Raw genomic sequence first — 14,176 nt, 5'->3', positions numbered from 1 at the left:
CTTGGAGTTTACTTGGCATAATAATCAGAGGTACATTAAGGTTATCACAACTTAAAAAGACCTCTTGTGCTCAAGTGTGTTGATACATCAGAGCAGAGGGGGGGAAAGCATGTACCTGTAGTGTTCAAATTAAACGGAAAAAACAGATACAGGGCAATTTATTTTTCCTGTTTTCAGATTACAGATGAGAAGAGAAAATGACATCAATTTATGGACATTCTCAGGATATTTCAGCTAGATGAAAAACATTTAAAATATGTGTATGAAATATTATACAGATGAAGTCTTGAATCTGAGAAGTCATTAAGTCCTTATTTGTCTTCACTCGAAGAGACTGTTCAATAATTAGTAAAATTTTTTATATTCAGGAGGCAAGGAGAAAGACATTGATGATACAAAAATGACCACAGAGAGCAGACTATAAAATAACCAAGGCAAAAAGAAAAATAAAATCTATGCAGATTTTATGTGAGAGGTAATATTTCATTTATAGACTTAGATCATGTCACATTTATGACTCCTGCAACGTTCCAGACCAAATGGGCAATATCCACAGCGATTTCAAAATGTTCAGATTAATAGTTGTTAAACTAGATGAGTTTATTAGTACAAAAGTTATAAAATGTGCAGACAGTAGAACGGCAAAAATATTGATTAAAAAAGAAAGCAGTGTAAGAGTCCCAGAGCATATACTGTTGACACGCAAACCAAGCTGACTACAGCAGGCAGATTTTTGGGAGCTGCTGAGCACTATGAAAGCAATAAGGCAGAAGTCTGCTCCTGCGGAGAGAAACCAGTGGGTCCTACTGGAGGGCTGGGCTCCAAACCAGGCAGACCGCTCCAGAGCGGCACCTAAGCTTCCCAAAACCCTCCACAATTTTTCAGAGCAGGTCTGACATTTCGTAATGCGACAATCCAGGACTGACGATGGGTTTTATCAGAACATACAAACGATGCTGTCTGGGCTCCTTCATTAAGTCTCCCATACTGAAGTTCAGCCTGGGTCAGCTCTTCCCTTCCTCAAGTTAGTTCATTCCCTGCTGGTCGTTCAGGAAACATCTGGATTTTTCCCTCACTTCAGTCATATAATTAACACATATTTTTAATCATCAGCTGAACTGGCAAGCGAATCCACACAAGATGTAGCTTTTCCACTTTCACACAAGGGTAGCTTTACAAACAAAAAAGGAGAAAATGGGACCATCCACCGCAACAGGCCAGCCAACCAGCCTACACTTTTTTTGTTCTGCCTTACAAAAAAGCACAACCTGGGAAGAAAGGTCACACAGACAGGCTCGTGTCAGTCACACAGTGCAGCCTGCAAGGGACATAACCCATTAGAGCCTCAAACAGCGTTAACATGAAATAAAAAAAACAGGCAGGGGGTAGGGGAATGGCTCATATACACCTGGAAGCTAAAAAAAAATATGTGAAACCTCAGATTCCTGAAAAAGGGAATAAACAGCAGAAAGGCACGACACACCCATTCTCCGAGAATTTCTGATCAGCACAGCAAAGACAAAACCGCTCCTTTTGCCTCTCCCTGCTGTACTTTTCTTCCCTTTTCACCTCCGTTTCCTCTGGAGGTGAGTTGTGCAGCACTCCCCGCTCCATAGGCAGCCCCCCTTAAGTGCCAGGAAAAATCCGGTTAATTTCCCAGTTAAAGAAATTACATCCCCTCTGCTCACACTGGCACAGACGCCGCACAGAGCCCTCCAGCTCCTCCTGTTTCAGGGAGCAAACACTCCACCTGTAACACCGTCATTATCGAACAAGGAGAGACTGGCTTTGCTTATTTGTGTTAATTACCAGAGCTTCTGATAAAGGAATATTTCTTTCCTCTCAAAAGTGTTTGCTTTCATGTTTGGAGAAAGAAAATAAAAAGAAATATTATGAGCACATATTAATATGTACAGGTAATTGCTTCATACACCGGAGGGTGAATAGACAACACTCAGACCTTTCATTGAAGCTGCAATCATGGCAAATGGTAATACATGCTCAAAGCAAACAGATTAAAAAACATTTGTACAGGATGCCACAAGAGATTATAGCACTCCTACAGATTTTCCCCTCAAAGGAGAGGGGAAAAAAAAAAAAAAAAAAAAAAAAAAATCAATCTACCAGCACGGTTTTATCTAAAACCCAAACGTTAGCTAGAAATTGTTTATTATGAGTTTGGAAAAATTCACTTTGGCACGTGACAGCTGCTTGTTTCAGTGACTTTCCCCCTCAAACGTGGCATCTTCAGGCCTCCAGTGAGGATGCGCTCTTTCCCAAGGGCTCTAATTCTCCAGCTGTACTTAGATGTACAACCCTCTCATTTGACTCATCTCTTCCTTATGACTAGCCAGCATTTTAACCATTTACCTCTTTTATACATTTTTTTATAAATATATAAGGTGGATTTGTGCATATTTATATGCCAATATATCTGTATATGAACATACATACAGGCATCCTATGTCTACAAAGGTGCAAAACTAAAACACTGGCAGCGGTAAGGAAGAGGTGAGTGCAATGGCAAGATCATTGAGTAACTCAAATGCCAAATGACCACCACTGGAATATTATGAAAGCCTTCCCTTTATTTTCCCGTATCAACAAAGACAACTGATGGATATTATCACAAGTCCCAAAAGATAATACATCTCATGTCTTCTGAGACCTTGGAAACACATTCACTTGTGTGTCTAGACCACAGGATGAAAGTCCTGGGGTTAACGATGAGATACTCCAACCTGAGAAGAACACCCCCACAGGTGTTCAGGAATACCAGTATTTCCCATTTCACTGGTGTGACAAAGAAAAAACTGTCATGTAAACTCATCAAAAATCCAAACCATTTAGAAGAAAAAAAGCCACATTAAAAAGACCTTGCTTGGGTTGAAATACAATTCAACAATTCTCCTGTGGGGGTTGGGGTTGAGTGGGGCATGAAAAAGAGTTGACAAATAGACTTGGAGTTAATGCTTCAAAAGCATGAGAAGTAAATTAAACACAACAGAAGTAAGGCAAATACAACAGTGACCTGTCATTCATGACACAGCTAGAGCTGGTGCCCTGCGCTAATTTTAGAATTTCTAGAAGAATCAAATTGACAGCAAGGTGACAGACTTTGCTCACAATCATTATTATTTAGATAACATCAGAGGCAGGATAGGCATTTTGAAACCAATATGATTTGCTACTCTGACAACACAGTACTTGCTGGAACTCAACTCTGGCAAGTCAGAGTTATGGAGAAAATGGTTATTGAACAGCCTGCACTAAAGTCAACACGAGAAATAGATTCCCCTGTCCTGTGGATAATTTTCTTTACAAAAGCTCTCCTTTAAAATCTAGGGTGAAAATATTCAGATAAATATCTAGAATTAATCTCCCTTTCAAGAAATGTTTTTCCTTTCAAGAAAATTTTCCGAGGCGAGGTGTTCAGTGCGAAAGAGAATCTGATCTGAACTGTCAGCCTGGGTTTGTTCCTCATCCCCAGACCTCAGCCCACATTTACCAGTTCTAACAAGAACCTCCTCGTTCCCATTGCGATTTCTCTTCAGAAATGAGCCTTTATGATTCTCATTTTTCAGCTCCCTTCAGAATATATCTAGAGAAGTCAAAATCCCAGAATTGTCATATCTGTCAAGCTGATGGTGCTTTGAGGCCGTTAAGTTACTACTGTTAGCTTCATCACAACGTACTTCCCTTCAGTTTGTTCCTGACCACAGACTGTTCGCAGTGCCAAACAGAATACTCAAGTCAAAATTAATATTGAACAAAGGAAAGCAATATGCTGCATTGTTTCATTTATTTCCCCTAACTAAGCACACTAGTAAGACAATTTAAATATAAAGTAAGTTCAGGCAAGTAGCACCCAAGAGAAGATTTCTGCACAGATATACGGTACTATGAGAAAATCCTGTCATGCTCGGAAACACAATAATGATTATCTTGCTGCCATTAAGAGCAGAGTAGAAAGTTCTTCACCCAACAAGTCTACTACTAAGTGGTTTTGACATTACACATAACAATTACTGTAATATGTCTCAGCAGATGCTGCCTGCCACCTTTGCTACAGAACTCCTTCCAAATAGAACATTGCAGAAAGGATCCTGTCAGTCAAAGACCAGAGGCAGGTCACAATTCCCTGCAAAACAATCAAATAAATGTGCAAGGGAACAAATGAATGAACAAACAAATTAATGGAAGCATTTTGTTAAAGACAACCCATGATTAAATATTTACTTTCAGATTATGGAGGGTTCTGTCCAAATATTTCACTTTGTCCATAATTTCTGAAAGGCTTATTTTCTGAGGCTATGGAAGCCAGTTTTCTTCATCAGGAACAGCATTAACACGGTGCTGGTCAGGCAAACCAGGTGTGACAATCCTGGTCATGTTCAGCAGCTCTGCCACTGTGTCTGTAAACACATGATGTCTCTACACTGGATTTTTTTTTCCTTTGACTTAGCTGGCTCAAGAAGATTAATAGCCTACAACAAGCTGATGTATTTTAATCACTGCTTCCTTTGAAAAGAAGTTGCAAGTAAGCCTAAGGGCCTATTCTAGACACATTTTTAAAAACTTAATCAGCATCTAAAACTCAGATTTTCACTGTTTCTGCTAAGCTCCTTCAGTAATAAATAGTAGGTTCATTCAGGATATACTGTCATAAGTGCAGCCTAGAACTGCTGCATCCAGAGGAACAACGCCTGTCAGAACAACTTGCACAGCAGGACTTCCAGCAATAAACAGCATTCACGCTTTACCCATCTCTGTGTCTTACTGCAACAGTTCCGGCTCTGTACGTTCTGTAGCAAACATCAATCAGCCCACAGATATTCCTGTTCTGACCTCTCTAGTGTTCCTAACCACAGTGGATAAACAGAGAATACCAAAGTCATGCCATACTGGATTTGCTGCAGGTGTTTCAAACACACTGTCTGAAAACCAGAAAAGTCAAGCCAGTGTCATCTCCATGAGAGAGCTTTTGAAATCCTAAACCAGTAAAGGGGTTATTTTCTGCGTATCTGTATCTGCAACAGTAGGAAGTCAATGCTACCTACTGGAGATTGAAACTTCTAGCAAAAATGTGTGCTGTGCTTCTATACAGAAAAGTCACCCTTTAATTACGGTTGCAAATTTGTTTACAAATAGCTGAAGACACCACTTATAGATACCCAGGTTTAAATAAGGAAGGGAAAAAAAAAAAAAAAGAAAAACCAGACCCTTCAAAGCTGAACTAAAGCGTGTGATGATAATATGAAACAAACTGTGCATTCATGTCTGTTTACTAAATAATATATTGCTATAGCACTGCTGTAAGGGTCTACAAAAATCTTACGATTTTCTGCAGTGAGCCTTCCTAAGGAGCACTGCAAAACCGATCAGCTGTTGAGAAGCAGCGACTCAGCCACATTCCCAGCCGAGGGGGCCCCTGGTTCAGCCATCCACGCTCACGTTAAACCTGCCTGCCTGCCGCACCTGGTTAGACAACTGACAAACCCCAGGGAGGATTTGGAAATCATGTTCCTCAGGCAGTGGCTGTAGTAAAGGGCTGCGAGAGGAGGGGCTTTTGCTTGAATTGAGAGAGATCCTCCACGGTCAAAGCTCAATGCTTAGGGCCTTCCATGGCACTCTCATCCTTCTGTACAGGGGAAATGAGCTGCAGAGGATTTTCACCGATGGTAGCACAGCCTTTGGAAAGGTCAAGATGAGAGCTGCTGAAACTGCATCTTCAGAGGTTTTGAAGACAGAAATGGCAAGACTAACCTGATGAAGCATGGCAAATAACCCCACTTCAAGCAGGAGACTGAACTACAGTCCTCCAGAAGTACCTTCTGATCAATATTTCTATGATAATATTTTGTTATCGAATGAGCTAATGAAGCTGACAGAGGGCCACGTTTTCTCTCTGCTGTTCTCCAGCTGCTTTAAGTACAAACACCACCATCTGCAAACCTAACAGTAACATCCTAAAAGATGTAAAATTAGAGCTGGTCCCATTTCTGATACCAATAGCTTCCTCTAAAAGCTGGCATGTCAGAGCCTACTATACATAAAAATGGACTAAAGGGAGTCACAAACAGTGTCTAAATCCAAGCATTCACAGACCTTCCACAGGGACTTCTGTCTTCTAACTGTGACAACCTAAACCCCAGGCAACCTGAAGTGTCACACCTACTCACAAAATGGGAAGTACTCTGCAACGTTTGGCTTCCTGGCTATAGAAAAGAAAAATATCATTGATGTAAACAACAAGAGAAAATTACTTCTAATGTGGCTTGTTAGAGGGAGTTAGGGGGCAGGGGGAGGAGAGAAAAAGAAAGAAAATTGGAACTTATTGTCAAAAAATGACCTTTGATTTGCTAGACCAGGTAAGGAGCAAAGTACAGTGAAAATGACAGCAGGAGGAAAAGTTAACACGTCTCCAAAAATGAAACAGTTTGGCTTAAACAGAACCTTGTTGTTAATATGATTGTTTCTGATGAGAATATTATAATCTGCTTAATTAAGAGCTAATTTTCAGATCTTTACAGAAAGAAATCCAAATCCACTCTTGCTCAAATCATCATTCTTTGCCATCAGTAAAGGGATTTAACATCTTTTCCAACTCTGATTTGACGCACAGTGAGGGGGTATTGCAAATTTCTACTGCTGCGGAATCTAAAAAGGAAGGTGCAGTCCCCCTACAGTCTGTGCCTACCACTGTGTAGAGGAGGAAATCACAGAGACTACGCACAAAGGCAGAAAGAACAGCCTTATTTGCACACAAATTGTAAAAAAGCACAGATAGATCTGGACATCATCCACCTGCCCTCCAAACATACACACTGGCTTCTAACAGGGATTCACTAATGTTACTGGAATTACGCTTACAAAGGTATAACAAAAATTGTGAATAATTAAGCAAATGTATGGATACATACTTCCACACTTAAGTAATGGAGAATCTTCTACTCGCTGACAACTAAATGAAAGTTGAGTGAAAATAAGTCAATACATGGACAGAAAGAATTAAACATAAAATATTCTCATTTGATGTTACTGGAAACCTATGCTGATGACTGCATAGATTTCTGTTCACAGGAAAGAGACAGACTGGTTGGAATTTCTGACATGATTTACCTTCCAAGTGATGCATGTTGCTCTGGTGTTTTAGTCTCACTTGCAATGCTGACCGTTCTGTTTTGTAACATGTAACTATGCCACAGCACCTCACCAGTGCGACACCTTAAAGGCACAAACACCAACGCATTGCTCCAGCAATATGGGAGTTCCAGTTGCAAACACCACCCTTGCTGATCATGGTTTTGATGCTTGCAATGATGCTAATAGAACTACCCTATCTCTATGTAGGACACCGATGTGGAGATGGCCATCCAAGTGCAGAGCTAGAGAAGTGAAAGGAAAAAACAAACTGAAGGCAGCTCCTTACTGTAACCATGTCAGTATTTGTTTGGGCCCACTGAACACAGCATGCAAATGTCCACATACCTACAGCACAGTGGGAGCAAGGAAGCTCCAGTCCCAGAAATGCCTGGCAGCAAGGTAGGCAGCCTGCCAGCACTGGAACACCAAGTTTTACACACCCAAGCAAACAGGGAAGCCTCTGAAGAATCCATGTATGATAACAAGCACACAAAATTAAAAATAAGTAAATTAAGAAGTTTTCAATCCTTGAAACTTCCATTTAACTTTTAAAGAGTAGATTTACTCTTATAATATTCTGTATGTATGAACTAGACAAAACCTAGCAGCTTTTCTTCTTATGTTTTGCTTTAAAAAATACTGACATTCTTAAAGTGCTATCTCTATCAAATGCACGTGACATTTTCTAACAGGTGAAGCTGCTTACATACACTGATACGGTTAGCGATTCGCTATTTCAGATAGCTTTTTTTTTTTTTCCGCTGGAAATGACATTGGCAATTGAGGAGCACTGAACAATAAAACTGAAACCTATTGTGTTGTCTTCCATTAGTGGTTCTGTCCTTTGAGCCATTAAATGTGACAAAACAAACCATGGCATTGGCAAACCATAGCAAAATAAGAGAGAGGGTACCTGAGCGCAGACATGAAATATGAAATCCATCTTTTTTTCCTTAAGATATTCACTGACTATTTATATATATGAGCATACACACAGGAAAACCAGCATATCTTGTGAAAGAAACTGAACTGGCTCACGTAACTGAGGCTCAAACAGCAGCACAAGAAGCACAAGAAGTCCAGCCTCTTGTATAAAAATATTCCCAAGAATCACAAACATCCCGCAGTACAAGGACTGTTCATGGTTACTACTGTCAACCAGCTAAACAGCAATGTGTATCTATTTTTCAAGACAGATGTTTTTTCCTAATTAATGATGCTGTCAAATTTGTTATAAAATACTAAATGAGCATCACTGAATGAGACCAATTCTGGGAATACATACACTTCACCAACCGTTCCTTTCTTCCAAACCTCCTTGGAGTGCTTATTCAACTAAAAACTCCTGTGAGCAGAGAATAAATTATACTGAATTTAAATATCAATTTGTTTCATCATTTTGTAAAAATTCTTGTTAAATTAGTAACAAGATCCTCCTGGCATCCTAAAAAGTTCCTAAAAATCTTAGTCCCAGAACGCCCAACACTTTATGAATCTGTAATAATTCCTTCCCAAATTTCAAACAGCTTTCATGGTTGTTTCAGCCCTTGGACAAAATCTTAGCATATCAGGAGAAGGTTCTCAGCTTGCCTAACTAGACACAACCAGCTCCCCGGAAAAAAGTATTATTAAGTCAGTAATCCATTATTGTGGCAGGCAACTGGAATTAATTAAAAAAGTAAAAAAAACACCCATGAGATGACTCAAAGCTGCCTCAACTGTTCATCCCACTAACAGTGGGGTGAATGTTGAGGTAATGGCAATTTTGCCTCTCCCTTAGCGAAGCCAGGACTTTCCTCTTCCTATTCTAACGACTGAATTCAGCAGCTGCACAGCAACGTCCACCTACGGACACCCACGCATATACATACCCACTGCCTACAAGTGCCAGAACTTCAAAGAACATATTTATATTTCAATGTTAGTTCAGTATTAGAAAAAAAGTCCATAATAATAACTCAAGCAGGTGGCAGAGGTAGGAATGTGCTTCAACCAACTAGCATTTTAAAGTAAAAAGAAAACTACATCTATAAATCGACCATTTACTGTGCAATTATTTGTTTTTATGGATATCATCATCATATGGAAACAACTCCGCTATCTTTTTTACATGGGCATTCAGTTTTAATTGCACAGACCACAGATACATGTATTTGTTTACATCATAGATGTATGTACGTATCAGTACGTGCAAGAGGTACTGCAAAAATATTGTGCAGCTGCGGCAAACATCAGAAAAGCTATCCAACAAATATGCCTGAAGTCCACATTTGCAGTTTTGCAGAGAATAAAAGCCAGCCTGTTTTAGTAAAGGGAGCTTTGATGCTGGTTCCCTACTCTTATTGCCAGAGCAATTGTTTCTATTCTGGAAAACTGAAAGTAATTTCTCTTATAAAATACATTTGAAAAATAGAGAATGAATTACATATATGCAAACAGCAGGCTGATATACATCAGTGAAGAACACGAGAAGGAACCGCAGGCAGGGAAGGTGAGCCCTGCACGCAGACAGGCAATGCAAACCCTGCGGGCAGCCTGCATCCAGCGCACCCCCAGGTGGGGCTGAGGCTGAGGCCCGCACCTGAACTTGGAATCCATGCTGGTATTTTCACACTTGCCTGTTTATACCCAAGTGGTGTTCTGGCACTAACCTGGAGCCAACTGCCCACGAGGATGGGGAGGAGAGATGTACTGAACTGCTGGTGCCGTGCGGAGGATTTGTGCTTCTAATGAGAACAGAGAGGGCTGCGCAGGGCTCGAATGCTACCCCAAAGAGAAAGATTTATCTTCCTGACAGACAGCAAAAAACAAGTAATGGATTTTTCTCCCCAGCATCCTTCTCCTTTACTGTCTTGTTTTGAATCAGCACTAACTCCATTCTTCTGATCTGTTTTTCTTTTCTTGGTTCCATTTAGCCTACCCTTTCCTTCTACGGATTCTGGGTTTCTTTGGGTTTTGGGAGGGGTGGGATATTTCTTTCTATGCGTGAGCTCTCAATAAAATTGGTTTTGGTTATATTCAGAAGTTAAGAAAGCAAAATATCTTGCAGTCCAATGGTCAGATTTCTGCTGGTGTAAAGTCTGAGCACCACTGAACGTAATGATTTACACTACATGCAAATCTAGTAGTAAACCTTCCAGCTACTTTAAACTTTGCCAGTATCAAAAAATATCACAAATTTCCAATGTCCTTCAGTTTTCCTTGACAGTGTTTTGAAATAGTATTTCTGTGGAACATCTGAACTTTGATTGTTATCTCTTCAGCTTAGAAATATGCACAGTATCACAGCTAGCCAAACACACGCATACTGTGATTTTTCTTTTCTCAGAGGCTTGACAGTACAAGATGTGCAAATGAATTTTCAAACTCCAAACCTTCTTTATCCTAAATTCCTGGTAGCCTTCCTTCCCAGAAAAATGTGTGAACTGTCATCATTTTCAAGTGCCTTGAAAATGTTTTTTGCCTTAGTCGTATTTCAGCTGATGACATCCAACATCTCATTCAATCTCACCACTGTACCCGACAGTTTCTTGTCAGCAGTCATCGCAGAAGTCCACCACACAAGACAAAAGGGTTAGTTCTCCAAAGGACAAATCAAATTGGCACAGGACTGCAAAGCTTTTAGCATGCTCACCTCTATTTCCCATGCAATATTTACTTCGGCAGATATCTGGAAATATTACTTCCAGGCCTCTGAATGTACTTGAACGGAGTCGTTTGCCGACTGAGAGCAATGATGACATATGCAAACACTGGACTTTTGTTTTATTTTGGTTTGTTTTTTTAAGGATGCCGTCATCTTTGGAATCGACAGCCCAGAGGTCGAGAACACATCAGTTCGGGCTCTCTAGCTGTGCACTGCGGATAAGCAATACAGAGACATTTGATTTTCTGACGCTCAGGCAGCAATTTGGCCTCAGACAGAACACGGAAGCCACCCGTTCCAGGAAAGGCACCGTGCAAAGAGCACTGAACACCAGGCACCTTCACCAGTAAATAATTCGTCAAGAGCTGCTCACAGTACTGGGGCTCCTCTTGCTGTGCCATGCGGACATGTTGCTGGCAGTGCCACGATTCTGTAAGGATATGCGGTAAAAAGATGAAAGCTAGCCAGACGTGAGCAATTTATATAACCATAGCCAGATTGAGGAAGCCATAAGCAAACTTCACAAAGTCCAATTAAAATGACTTTAACAGCTGGCATACACAACGAACTTTGTGGCATTGTGATGCCACGACATTTGGTACTTTAAAAAGTTAGGTGAGATTAATTTTTTGGTAGGTCACCACATGTAAACACAATAGGGTACTTTTGTTAGGGTTATTTTATTTAATACTACAGAAACAAGCCACACAGAGTTTTTCTGAAGAAATTTGTGATTAATTTGACAACAAAAGGTCAAAACAAGAAAACGTAGTTCAGCTTTTACTGAGGTTAGCAAGATACTTGTTCAGTTGTTCAGTTCAGATAAAAGTACTGTTAAGAGTTCACAATATATTTTTCTCCCACCTCTCCATCTGCTTCATCATAACTTTTACAGGAGAAGAAAAAAAAAATCCAAGTCAGCAAGATAGAAGAAGCCTCTAAAGGTGAATGACTACAATGCAACCCCATCTCCTGCAGCAAAAAATTTATGTCTACAGTTCTCAGCTTAAGTAACATGATGTAGAATTCTCCACATTTTAATAATTTTCTGGTTTTTTTTCCAGTGTAATGAAATGGTCACTAAGAACTATTTCTGGGCCCTAGGCCAAGCAGGTTCAAAAGATTTGAGACTTTTTTGTTTGTTAACAAAATCAGGCAATCAGCATTAGCTTTTCTCTTGGAACATATGAGAAAAAAAGAGCTGCAAGTGTCTCAAAGGGTTATCTAAGTCATCCCTCCTGTCCTGGACAGGATCAACTAGCAAAGCGACCTGTTCTGGCAGATTTCAGACTTTTCATTAATTCTGGTAGCCAAAGGCAGCTGTTGGTTCAAGCCACACATCTGGACATTCCCGGACACACTGAGAGGTATGGCTGCAGCACGTACGCCAGGGAATTCACTCTGCCCTTGAAAGAAATATTAGAAATATGTTGTGACTAAGCACATGTCCACATGGAAAGCCTGACATAAGTTACAGAAGCACTTCACTCCTGAACAATTTCTTTTACATGTAATGGGAAGATTTATTTTAAATAACTGACTTCCTTAAAGCCTCCATATTAACACACATGGAACAACTGTGCCAAGTTTTGGCATATTTCTTTACTTCCAGCAACTGCAGGAGGGCCCGATCCTCTAGACAGGCATCTTCCACACACAACAGAATATATCAGTGTATCAACTTAAAGAGAAATAAGAACTGTGACTTCTAAAAACTTTTTAACCTTTTAATTATAAGAACACACGCTTTTGGAGCAAATTGGCTCTCAGTTCACTATGTTGCTCCCTGCTCCCTGCTGATGTGTATACTGATGATTCTGCTGTATTCCTTTACAGATAAAATGCAGAGAAATCCAATATGCTGCTTCTCCTTTAGGAATTCATTTGCTGATAAATAGTTATTCTGTCAAGATTTATAACAGTATAGGGAGACATCAAAAGAATTTGTCTAACTTCTTTCTTTTGCACGGTACACATCTGCAGTGGCTGCACTGTGCAAGATGTTTAAGAAAACAGAACATAAATCCTCAAATTCAGGGCTAGCATTGTATTTGCTATATACTGCCAGACCCAGGCTGTAAAGTGAATTCACTTTATCTTTGAAAGGCTATTAAATTGGTTTTAAATGGCCTATGCTTCCAACCAAAGAATGTGTTATTTAAAATATATACAATACACTCCAATGCAGATGAGTGGTGGATATATACCTTAGCCTTGCTAATCCCTCTAAACGAGGCTCATCTTTTTTTTAGTGTAACATTTCATATTGGGTTTGGAAACAAGTAAGTTTGAGTGTCATGAATAACCAAAACATTCTTAAAAAGCACCTTCTTTCCTGACTCCTCTTATTCCCCTACATTTCACTGACCAGTGAAAAATACAGTACAACAAAGAGAGAGAGAGAACAAAATTTCAGGACAGATATTTGCCAGATAAAGCCTTTCCACAAAGCTTGATTCACAAGATGTTGAACAACTCCTTTTTCAATGCTGTAAGACATGCAAGGATATGTCATATCATACTAATGAAATAACACGCCAGAATACAGTTAGTCCTAGTTTTATTCTTTGGTTATCCTGTGAACACCGCACACACTTAACTTTTTTAAACACTGGGCTTTTTTTGCTCTGAAACACTTCACTCATCGGTAGATGAAAACTCTTATGACATAAATAATCTATTAATCTAGTGCCTATAGAAGCCAAGCTATAATTTCTTACTCATTTATGGCACATGCCAAGTAATACTGAAATACATCATAGAATCCAAACCTTGAATCTTGCCAAGTAATGATGACTAAGGGGAAAATATGTTAACAAGTTGTTGGTTCAAAATTTAAAGACTACCCAGGGTTTTGATTTCAAATTGGTAACAGTACAATAACACGTACTGCTTTTTGAAACGTATTGATTCTACAACTGATAGCATACTACGGACTACAATAACATATTTCTGAAAACACAGTGATTGTAACATATAACATATATTATGTTCAATGAAATATAACATGACCACAATTTGGGAAGGACACAAAACAAATCTCAGCGGGACTATGGAGAAAATTAATTATTTGAAATGGTTGCTGTTATGGAAAATCACCAATTACAGTAAAAACGAAGAGACATAGCAGATTTGTCCTCTCTGTGTATAGCTAGAATACAGAATGCACACTGGTATGTAGATGCCCCCATGTTCAAATCCAAATATCCAGGGATGTGGCTGTGCAAGACACTGCAGTGACCACGGTGTTGGGATGTTCCATGTTGGTGTTTGTTTCCACCTGCCATCTGTCTTGCCTTGCGTTTGGGGAGCAATAAAATCCTGCATATTAGCCAGAAAGAGAGATCAAACTGGCTGTGAGGGGATATTTAGCTCATTTCTGAC

The sequence above is a fragment of the Falco peregrinus genome, chromosome 2 (assembly GCF_023634155.1).
Source record: "Falco peregrinus isolate bFalPer1 chromosome 2, bFalPer1.pri, whole genome shotgun sequence".
Lineage (NCBI taxonomy): Eukaryota > Metazoa > Chordata > Aves > Falconiformes > Falconidae > Falco > Falco peregrinus.
This window is presented reverse-complemented; position numbering follows the sequence as displayed.